This window comes from Crocuta crocuta, unplaced genomic scaffold, assembly GCF_008692635.1.
Source record: "Crocuta crocuta isolate KB4526 unplaced genomic scaffold, BGI_CrCroc_1.0 scaffold51, whole genome shotgun sequence".
Classification (NCBI taxonomy): domain Eukaryota; kingdom Metazoa; phylum Chordata; class Mammalia; order Carnivora; family Hyaenidae; genus Crocuta; species Crocuta crocuta.
Window position 1 is genome coordinate 697,999 of NW_027527624.1, and position 11,953 is coordinate 709,951.

The window sequence follows — 11,953 nt, forward strand, 5'->3', positions numbered from 1 at the left end:
CAATAAAATCCCACAATTAACAGTTACTTTTAATTGTATCTAATAGTTTAGGCTGAGAGCTTAACCTCTTTTAATCTGTATTTCACAAAATTCTCCTCAGAATATGAATTCTGAGACATAGAAATGTATACACTCTTATTCCTTACTCCTACCTACCATTTGCCATTTGTTTTCACTCAGCCAGTCTTAAACCAGTCACCTGCCTCATCCGTATCAGTTTCTGTTTTTGGAGAATCAATGATACAGGAAAGTTAGATTCTTTATTGGGACAAACGGTATTGAAAAAAAACAGGTCACAACTCAACTTTTTTGATTCCTACTCAATGTTTTGAGAAAAATATGAAACTGGACAATATTAGTGTGGGAAAATAAACCCTTAGGTTTGAGAATCTAGAATTCAGAACACATAGTTGATTATTTCTGACTGTACGTGCTTGTATGAGTTTAAATGTCAGTGTAAACCTTGTTTAAATTCTCCTTCAGTTTCAAATAGAAATAGAAATATCTTATATTTATCTCACAGAAATTGTTAGGAATACCAGATGTGGTGTTTGTGTGTGTGTGTGTGTGCGTGTGTGTGTGTGTGTGTGTGTACAAAACATAGAAATGACTACCTTTATTGGCAAATTGAGTAAGTTTATTATGGGTTCTTTCTGTTCCTTCCTTCCTTCCTTCCTTCCTTCCTTCCTTCCCTTCCCTTCCTTCCTTCCTTCCTTCCTTCCTTCCTCCCTCCCTCCGTTCCCCCCCTCTTCCTCCCTCCCTTCCTCCTCTCTCTCTTTCTTTCTTTCTTTCTTTCTTTCTTTTCTTTCTTTCTTTCTTTCTTTCTTTCTTTCTTTCTTTCTTTCTTTCNCCCCCCTCTTCCTCCCTCCCTTCCTCCTCTCTCTCTTTCTTTCTTTCTTTCTTTCTTTCTTTCTTTCTTTCTTTCTTTCTTTCTTTCTTTCTTTCTTTCTTCTTTCTCTCTCTCTCTCTCTCTCTTTCTTTCTTTCCTTTCTTTCCTTTCTTTCCTTCTTTCGGCCTTTCAACCTTCCCCACTCTCTGGCCTCAGAAAATTATGACTTGGGTTATATATTACAGGAATGAAAGCTTTACATAGTCTCAACACAGGCTAAGCAAAGAGATACATTCTCCATCCAAGGAGACAAAGAAAAAGAGCCATTCCAGTATTAGCCCACTGAGTCCTTCTTTTCACCATGCAGAGAACAAAAGAAATTATAATCTCAATTTATCTGTATGCATTCGATTTCCCTCAATAACTTTAGTACACAAAAATCTAAACATAAGATTATATTAATACATTAGCACTGTGTTATGAATTATATGTATTCTTTATTCACTTCTCTGTTTCAAAATATATTTTATAAACACCAGTTTCTTTTGCTACATAATTACTAAAAAACGTGAAAAATAATTCTCATGATTTCTTGAACAAACAATAAAACATGTTTAGACAAGGATATCTGACAGTTTATAAAAACTCTTAAAATTCAAGGGAAACAAAACTCATAGCATAGCCATGGGATATGTTTTGCATGAACAAAGAAACATACTTCTTTGACCTCTGGGAGGTTTTTGGGGAAAATTACAGTAGCTCTATCATGTACAAAAGGACTATGTTATTATATAATAATTAATAAAACCCAGAATAATAGTCTAAAATCACCCAGTGCTTGCACATTCTTGTATAGAATAGACATGATGCCAAACATAGAAGAAAACCTGTATTGGGGCGCCTGGGTGGCTTAGTCGGTTAAGCGTCCGACTTTCGCTTAGGTCATGATCTCGCGGTTCGTGGGTTCGAGCCCCGCGTCAGGCTCTGTGCTGACTGCCAGCTCAGAGCCTGGAGCCTGTTTCAGGGTCTGTGACTCCCTCTCTCTCTGACCCTCCCCTGCTCATGCTGTCTCTCTCTCTCTCCTAGAAATAAATAAAACATTAAAAAAATTTAAAAAAAAAAAAGAAGAAGAAGAAGAAAACCTGTATCTTCTTTGAAATCTATTTTCCTCTCTATTTCACCCACGACCCAGGAAAATCTGGTTGTTGATCGTTATTTATACATTATTCATTGTGATATAGTTGTATCTCCAATAGAGAATAGAGCCTATTCTCCCATTTCAATCAAAGAAAAATGTTCCTATTTATTTTTTTAATGTCTATTTATGTTTGAGAAAGATAGATCAGGGAGGGGTGGGCAGAGAGAGAGAGTCACAGAATCCGAATCAGGCCCCATGCTCTGAGCTGTGAGCATAGAGCCTGATGCAGGGCTCGAACCCACGAACAGTGAGATCATGACCTGAACTGAGGTCTGACGCTTAACAGACAGAGCCACCCAAGTGACCCCAAAATGTTCCTATTTAAGGATGCACTGAACAAAATAAAAATGATTTATTAAGGCTACTTAATTGTCGGACAATAAAACTTCATATTCTACATACAGGAAAGGAAACATTTGTTTTCAGAAGAGATAGCTTCCTTTTGAAGAACCTAATGTCAGTGTATTTCATTAGGACACAGGAAGTTAAGAATATTAATGCAGGGGCACCTGGGTGGCTCCGTCGGTTAAGCGTCAGACTTCAGCTCAGGTCATGATCCGCAGTTCGCGGGTTCGAGCTCTGCATTGGATTCTGTGCTGGCAGCTCAGAACCTGGAGCCTGTTTCAGATTCTGTGTCCCTCTCTTTCTGCCCATCCCCCGCTCATGCTCTGTCTCTCTCTGTCTCAAAAATAAATAAACTATAAAAATTTTTTAAAGAATATTAATGCAGGTTTTGTTGGAAACCACAGCAAATTTTGAGGAACTTTTGAATTTCCTCTCTGTCCCAGTCATACACCAGCCCCTCTCTGTTAAGTGACAGCTTGATCTTCTTGTTCACTGAAAGGTAGATGTCACTAATTAAGTAAATTAACAGAAGTCCACATCTTTCTCTTTATTTTTCCCAAGCCTTATTTCGTCTCAACAAACAAATTTGACATCTAGAATGTTTCAAAAGTCCTTCTGGAGTCTTCTTCAATAGCTTTTTTTTTTTTTTGGCAAAGAATTGTTCTCTCAAATTTTCATTCAGCCTTTACTCCAAGAAAACCACTGAAGAATTTTTTTTTTAAAGCAACATAGAAAAGGAAAATCATAGTATTGGTGACGTAATACAGTTTTTGAGAGTGTTACGCCCTTGCACATTGAATCACTGATTTTCACCAGAGGCTTCTTAAAGATGAGTAACCAACAGCCTAACCAGGTTACACTTAATTCTTTGAAGAAAACATTAAATAATGAGGGAACTGGAGTTTTTCACCCCCCAAATAAAAGTTATGACAATATTACCATAGAACAGAACCTGACTATACAGTAAAGGAAGTAAACAAGGAATTGTGGGAGTTTTTTTGTTTGTTTGTTTTGGGGGGGGTTGGAGTATAGTTGACACACAATGTTATGCTAGTTTCAGATGTACAACAAAGTGAATCAACAAGTCTATATATTACACTGTGCTTAGCACAATAGCACAGACTTCACCACACAATGTAATTACAATATCATTGACTATATTCCTTATGTTGTGCCTTTTTTTCCTATGACTTACTTGTTTCCCAAAATGCTAGTGACCATGTCAACATTAAAGCCAGAGGTAGGTAGAAAGAGATTCGAATATTGGAAGATTTTTTTTCATCTCATAATGGGGAGACTAAACATCCTTATGCAGCATTAGGGAGTGTAGAGATAGGGATTTCACTCTGTTCAATCGTACTTTTAAATAAAAACACTTCCTGGGGCTCTTGGGTAGCTCAGTCTGTTATGTGTCAGACTTCAGCTCAGGTCATGATCATGCAGTGAGTTAGAACCTTGCATCTGGCTCTATGCTGACAGCTCAGAGCTGCTTGGGATTCTGTGTCTCCCTCTACCTGCCCCTTCCTCTCTGTCTCTTTCTCTCTCTCAAAAATAAGTAAAACATTTTTAAAAAATTAAATAAAAACACTTGCCTACCGCTATGCATAGATAGGGACTGACAGAGATCAGTTTGGAAAATCAAATGAAAACAAGGAGCATAAAAAACCTCAAATCTATGAAGAATGAAAATGGCTAGTATTATCCAAATTATTACAACAAATGACTTCAATAAATTAGGACATATAGCTAATGGTAGTCACTTTGTGTATGACCTTTAGAAAGCAAATTTTTGTTAATGAGAAAAAGCACTCACTCTGGGTCTCTCCTTAGGAAAGCTTCCAGTGGTGAATTTCCTTCCCCCCCAACCCCCAAATTGGAAGAAGACATAAAGCTACCCCAAGGAATTCATCTGTAAAATAATCTGGGCCTACCCAGGGGGAGGTGAGAGTGGAAAAGAGTGAGATTCTTAGTTCAATTGTTTAGTATTTGTAGGAATATTCAGATTTTCTAATTCTTCTTGAGTAAGTTTGTGTAAAACAATACTTTTGTTGACGTGTTTTTTTAAACTGTTTTCAAATTTTTATCAAGAAGGTATTTGTATTATCTTTCTACCTTTGTAATACGTAGTGCATCTATATCTATCTCCCTTTTTTCCAAATTTGAAAGTATTTTGTCAAATTTATCACCTGTTCATGAATGACATTAACTTTTTAATTTTTTTCTATAGCATATATATTTTTTATTTTTCTAAATTCTGCTCTCAACTTCTTTTTAAAATTATTCTGCTTCATTTGGCTTTATTCATTAATCTCTATCAAATACTTAAAGTTTAAAACCCAATTCATTTATATTAAGATTTTCTTATTTTCTAATATTAGTCTAACTAATCTACTATTAGTTTCTAACATCTCTTCCCCAACTGTTTTATCTATATCTATCAGGGCAATACTTTCTCCTATAACAGACAAAATGCAAATCTCAGTGGTTTATCAGCGTAGAAATGTATCTTGCTCTGGTAAAGTCTGTGTTCTCAATTGATAGTTGGATTTTCCTGGCTGTGATCCAAGCATCCAGTCACCTTCCATTTTCTATTTCTGATACCCCCTAGGACTTGGAATCCGATGTTCTGTATCCAGTTGCCTTCATGAAAAGAGACTGATTCGCTCATATTCTATTTGAGGAGATCTGGTACCATACCTTACCTAGATGCAAGAAAAGGTATGAAATGTTACTGCTACAGCTTATTTGAGGACTTTTCGTGTATACATCCTCTGCCTACACATGTCCAAATTCTAGACTCCCAGGAGTAAAGGAAATGGTCAGAATAAATCATGTTATTTTTTTCACCAACAGTTTAAGTACTCTAATCCATGCTTACCAGTTAGGGAACAGTGGGAAGTATTCCAAACTCTAACCCCTCAGATGGTATCGAAGGGGTTAAATGGCAAGCAGATCTTTGTAAGGAAGGCACTCATAGGTTTACTATGTGCATTGTTTCCTGAAAACTTGTTAGGTGTTTTTGCGAGAAAGTAAACAATTTCCCACCATTATATAGTTTAGATGGGGGGGTGGGGTTGCAAATGTTCTTTATTAAGTTACGGAAGTTCACGATTATGCCTTGTTTGCTGAAAGATTCGTTGTTTGTTTCTTTGTTTGTTTTGGTTGCTTTTTTAGTCACAAATGTGTGTATTACTGAGGGTTCTCTAGAGAAGCAGAATTGATAGGGTGTGTGTGTGAAGAGTTTGATTGTAAGAAATTGACTCAAGCAATTATGGAGGCTAGTTAGTACAAAATCTGCAGTGTGGCCAGCAGACGAGGCATTCAGGACAACCAATGGGGTACAGATGAAGTCCAAAGGCATTCCACTGGAGAATTATCTATGCTGGAGGGAGCTGGTCTTTGTATATTATTGACACTTTCAGCTGACTGGATAAGGCTAGCCACATTGTGAAGGGAAATCTGCTTATTCTAAGTTCACAAATTTAAATGTTTTTTTTCTGTTGTTGTTGTTGTTTTTACAAATAGTTTATTGTCAAATTAGTTTCCACATAACACTCAGGGCTCATCCCCACAAGTGTCCTCCTCCATGCCCATCCCCCCCCCCCCCCACATCCATCAGTCCTCAGTTTTTGTCAGCATTCAAGAGTCTCTCATGGTTTGCTTCTCTCCCTTTCCCCCACCATTTCCGCCCTTCTTCTCCCCCTTGTTCCTCCGTCAAGTTCCTCCTAATCCTCCTATACGTGCAAACATATGATATTTGTCCTTCTCTGCCTGACTTATTTCGCTCAGCATAACACCCTCAAGGTCCATCCATGTTGCTACACATGGCCAGATTTCATTGTTTCTCATTGCCATGTAGTATTCCATGGTATAGATAAACCACATCTTCTTGATCCATTCGTCCGTTGATGGACACTTTGGCTCTTTCCATGTTTTAGCTATTGTGGAGAGTGCTGCTATGAACATTGGGGTACATGTGCTCCTATGCCTCAGCATTTCTGTATCCCTTGGGTAAATTCCTAGCAGTGCTATTGCTGGGTCCTAGGGGAGTTCTATTGTTAGTTTCCTGAGGAACCTCCACACTGTTTTCCAGAGGGGCTGTACCAGTTTACATTCCCACCAACAGTGTAGGAGGGTGCCCGTTTCTCCACATCCTCACCAGCATCTAGAGTTCTCTGATTTGCTCATTTTAGCCACTCTGACTGGCGTGAGGTGGTATCTCAGTGTGGTTTTGATTTGTATTTTCCTGATGAGGAGGGATGCTGAGCATCGTTTCATCACAGATTTAAATGTTAATCTCATTTGAAACATCCTCCAAGAGATGCACACAAAAAACCATAATGGGTATCAGATTTTGTCAAATGCTTTCCCTGCCTCAACTGATATGGGTACATGACTTTTGTTTTCTTTCTCCTGTTGATATGGAAGAATCCACTGATTGATTTCTAAATGTTACAATTCTTGGAAATTAAAAATAAATTTTGCTAAGTCATAGTGTGTAATTTTTGTATACTGTTGTATGATAAAAATGTTGTCTAACCTTTGTTCCAGGCTCCTAAGATATATCCTCTAAAGCTTTTGGGTTTTCTGAGTGGTAGAAGAGCCTTTGTTATTCATTGAGGACCCTTGAATCACACCATAGTTAATACTAGTGAAGTAACTTATGATGGACCTTCAAAGAGTTTCAGAATGAGTAAAGGTTAGGAGCTGACATGTCAATAAGACAAACCATGTGATTAGGTGATTGGATCAAGTTCTGGGGAGTGGAAGGGGATGGGACATTATATATAGTCACTTGGACAAAAATGCAATCATACCTACATAATAGGATCCCATAAAAGCTCTGGACACCAAAACTCGTCGTGCTTCTCTGGCTGGTGATCACATTGATGAGTCAGGAGAAGGATATGTTCTGATTCAGCAGGATGAAGACTGATGAGCTCCACATTTGGGATCCCTCTTGACTCCTGTCAGTGTCTTCATCTGGCTGGTCCTAATCTGAATCCTTGACAATAAAATGGCAATTGAAAGCATGGCAGTTTTCTAAGTTCTGTACATTGTTCTACTGAATTATAAAACCTGACAGAGTTGTGGGAATCCTAGAATGTGTGGCTATTTGGTCAGATGCTAGTACATTGGAGACCCCTGAACTGGTGGCTGGTGTCTAATTTGAGAGCAGTCTTGTTGGGTACAGTACCCATTACCTGTAAAGTCTGGGCTAACTCTGGGCAGTTAGTGCAAGAATTGTAGTACTGCATATATACCATGTGGATCTAATTTGCTAAAACTTTGCTGAAGATTTTTGCATCTATGTTCATGAGTTATATTACTCTGTGGTTTTCCCTTCTTGCAATATCTGGTTTTGGTATTAAGATAATGCAGAATTTACAAAATGAGTTCTGAAGTGTTCCCTCTGCTTCTGTTTTCTGGAACAGATGTTCGAGTGTTTCTGTAATGATTCCCCACGTGTTCAGTAGAATTCACCAGTGAAATCAATTAGTTCTGGTGTTTTCTTTTCTGAAAGATTATTAATGATTGATTGAAAATTTTTAATAGATGCGCCTATTGAAAATATTTTTCTTCTTGTGTTGGTTTTAGCAGTTTATATATTTTAAGGAACAGCTTTATTTAAAAAAATCATTGAGTTAATTATAATATTCTTTTGTTATCCTTATAATACCCATATGATAATCTCTGCTTATGTCACCCTTCTTGTATGCTGTCTACTTTTCCCATTAGTACCCTTTTCCCGTTAAGTCTTTTATATTCCAAAACCATTGTCATGTCTGGGTTTGATTCTGATGCTTGCTTGGTCTGTTCAGATTGTGTGTTTGCTTCCCTTTCAATATGTCTGGTTACTTTTGGTCAAAGACCAGGTAAGTAGGCCTTTAGTGTGAGGTTTTACATTCATCGGACCAGGGGTTGGATACTGTTGAATGTCTGTGTTACCTGCACATGCCAGAAAATTCGAAATCCTCTAGTGTCCTTGTTTTAATTTTTCCTGTTCTTTTGAACTCCTCCTTCAATAGAGCCTGTGTCTTGCAGCTCTGTCAGTTTTAATCCACTGTTATTCAACTGTAGCCTTGTTGATATGGAGGTAAGAAGTGGGGACGGAGAAGTGTCTTCTAAATCTCATGATTCATTCTATGCATTTCAGTCATCTGGGCTGTGATATTTTCCACAAATTCTTAGATCACCCTCTTCCTTAGCTCTAGAGAATGGAGTCAGGTAAATGCTTTCCCCTAGGTGGCATAATGCTGTCATAAACCCTTTCCTGCCCGCTTTTCTTTGTTACAAAGACTACTGTGTGCTTATTTCCTGATGGTTGATTTTCCCCTCACCTTGCTAGAGCCAGGAAGATTTATTGGCCCTTTAGTGGTGTAAAAACCTGATAGAGTTCCCATAAGTGAAATTCACAAAATTGTAGAATTGCCAAGGCTAGGCCCCCAGGAGATTCCCATTCTAGTTAAAATCAACATCTAGCAATTTGTCAAAATTGTCATCTAGTATTCCTACCCACCCGTACTCCAATGGCTTCCAATGCAGACAAGCAAAATTTGGTTATTATTTTGTGTATTTGTGTGTCTCTCGACATTTCCATGAGGCAGTGTGTCCTGAGGTCTTCCTCTGTTAGGATTTTTAGTTTATTCAACTTTTTTACTGCTTAGAAGGATAGGAGTAATGACTTGCAACATGTGTACGTGGCAGAGCTAAAACCAAGATTGACTATCCAATTTTTTAAAATTTACATCCAAGTTAGTTAGCATAGAGTGCAATGATGATTTCAGGAGTAGATTCCTTAACGCCCCTCACTCATTTAGCCCATCTCCCCTCCCACAACCCCTCCAGCAACCCTCTGTTTGTTCTCTATATGTAAGAGTCTCTGACATTTTGTCCCCCTCCCTGTTTTTATATTTGTGCTTCCCTTCCCTTATGTTCATCTGTTTTATATCTTAAAGTCCTCATATGAGTGAAGTCATACGATATTTGTCTTTCTCTGACTGACTAATTTCGCTTAGCATATTACCCTCTAGTTCCATCCATGTAGTTGCAAATGGCAAGATTTCAGTCTTTTTGATTGTTGAATAATACTCCATTGTATATATGTACCACATCTTCTATATCCATTCATCCATCGATGGACATATGGGCTCTTTCCATACTTTGGCTATTGTTGATAGCGCTGCTATAAACATCGGGGTGCATGTGTCCTTTTGAAACAGCACACCTGTATTCCTCAGATAAATACCTAGTAGTGCAATTGCTGGGTCATAGGGTAGTTCTTTTTAAATTTTTGAGGAACCTTCAGACTGGTCATTTTTAAAACACTCATTTTTCCATCATACATTTAATAAGCCCTTTTATTCATTTAAATATATTAATTGTATCTGTTTTCATTGATTTATTATGTTATTTATTTCTAAAATTCTTAATCTTCCAGTCTTTGAGGTGACTGCAGATGTCTGAGGAGCAGAAACAGGCTATTCCTCGAATTTCCAACCAAATGCACATTTTTGAGCAAAATAAATGCTTGCTGTTATTGTGAACCACTAAATTTAAAGTGATTCATTGTGAATTAATAAAAACCTAGAATATGTAGATTAAGGGAAGGTATTTGCTGTTGTCCTCTACGGTACTAGAGTTACTATCAACCAAGAGCTATCTCAAACTAAATAATCTTTGATGACGCTTGGCATATTAAGACCATTTCCAACCTCATTTTATGGCTAACATCATTTTCAATTCTTAAAAGAAGACTGTTCATCCGGGTCTTTGGATCCAGATTCCAAACTAGGATGGGCTATTCTCATTCCTGTTCCTGTGTGATCACTGATATTTCAGTCTTCTTAGTCCTAGGTTTACAAGGAAGTTTTTAATATGAATTTCCAACTTGCATGAGCCCCTCCCTAAGGCTTTTTATTTGTTTGTTTGTTTGTTTGTTTTGACTCCGTGTAGCCCTTTAAAACATCATTTCCAGGTCATCATGGCAGGGCAGAAGCCCATGGGAGCACTTCTAGCTGGAGGGCTTGTTTCTCTTTCTAGGTTCAAGTTTTTTCACTGTTTGGAGCCTGTCAGGATTTCCTTTATATAATTGTCTGCTCAGCAGTGCCTTTTCAAAGAACATCTTCATATTTTATTAGATATTTGAAGTGTTTTGCACAGAGAGGCTTTTTTGTTTTCTTTTCTAAAAAGATATTATATTCCCTTGTTGCTAGAAAGAGAATTAATTTGCATTTCTACCCTCTTATTTTAAAACTCTCATTTCAGAACAATTTTCTAAAGACCAGTGACCGATCATGTCTGCTATATCTCAGAAGAAAACCGCTTGTTATAATTCTATCAAACCTCAAATTAAAAGGAAAGAAATGAAAAGGGAATGGTGAACCATATCCAACATCTTTAGCTTGAGATTTAGCTTGAGAATATACTCTTTTCTGTTGCTTGCTTTTTTTTTTTTTTTTAGTATTTAAATGGATATGGCAAATAACTAACCTTTAGGAGGGTCTGAAGGGGTCATAAAGCAATTCGCTTTCATAGTAGTTTATTACTGTCACTTCATAGGAGTAATTCTCATCACAGCTCACACTTACCTTGGGAGCATCCTCCTTCCTTAATCCATGCAAAAATGTCCTTTTACAAAAAAAGTGTAAGGAACACTCTCCTTAGCTCATTCACTCGGTTTCTTCATGTGCTGAATACATATATGTGGACACACGCACACATAAACACAATTAGTACTCCCAACAGTCTTTAATCACAAATCCCTCCTAATCCATGTAAATAAATACATTACTATCAACATCCACTAAAATAATTCATAAAATTGCCTTTCATGTATGTTATTAACTCTATGTATTTAGTATTTCAAGCCACATTTTCATCATTATATTATTGAATTCATTGCATTATGATCTGAAAATATAAAAATATATATAATTTTTGAATATTTAAAACATTATAGCCAATGGCCTGTTAAGTATTCCTTTAAATACTCCACAGATGTACAACGAAATGTATTCTAAGTTCAAGGGATGTGACATTTTATACATTTAAAAGTGTCTGGTTATATATTATAACAAGTACTTTTTTTTCCCATGAGCAACCTCACATGGTGTTCCAATCAAGATCAGTTTTTAGTATTTTAGATGAGAATTCTGATACTAAATCATTTTGTTTTCTAAGAATTTATTATATCTAAATGACAGCATGTTAGATTTTCTTGAATTTAAGATGTTTATTGGGAACACCAGAATTTGCATTATTTTTCACTAATTTAGTTTTTCAAACTGAAGGCATTGGCATTTCCCCATCTTGTTAAGTATTGTCTTACATTATATAACTGTTTCTCTCTTCCATCTGCTCCTTTTCTTCTCATAACAATCTTTATGTTAACATGTGTTATTGAAACTCATTCCTTCATATTTTTTCCTTGTGTATTTTTACTTTAAATTTTTAGATATTTCTTCAATTTGCTATCAGAGGCCAGTGGTTTGGTATTGATGGTGATTATCCACTGTCCAATTTTTCTGTTTTTATTAGGGTATTTGTTGTTGATTTTAAAATGTGGAAGGTCTTTGTAT

The 11,953-nt window shown here is 36.8% G+C and overlaps 1 long non-coding RNA gene across 1 annotated transcript; it reads right to left on the reverse strand.

The window, feature by feature from the left end:
* Nucleotides 1–2,904: 2,904 nt before the first annotated feature.
* Nucleotides 2,905–7,878, reverse strand: LOC144238345 (uncharacterized). Its single transcript, XR_013337092.1, has 2 exons — nucleotides 7,190–7,878; nucleotides 2,905–5,074 (listed from the first exon to the last, which is right to left on the reverse strand). It is a non-coding gene; the product is annotated as an uncharacterized LOC144238345 (long non-coding RNA).
* Nucleotides 7,879–11,953: the final 4,075 nt, after the last annotated feature.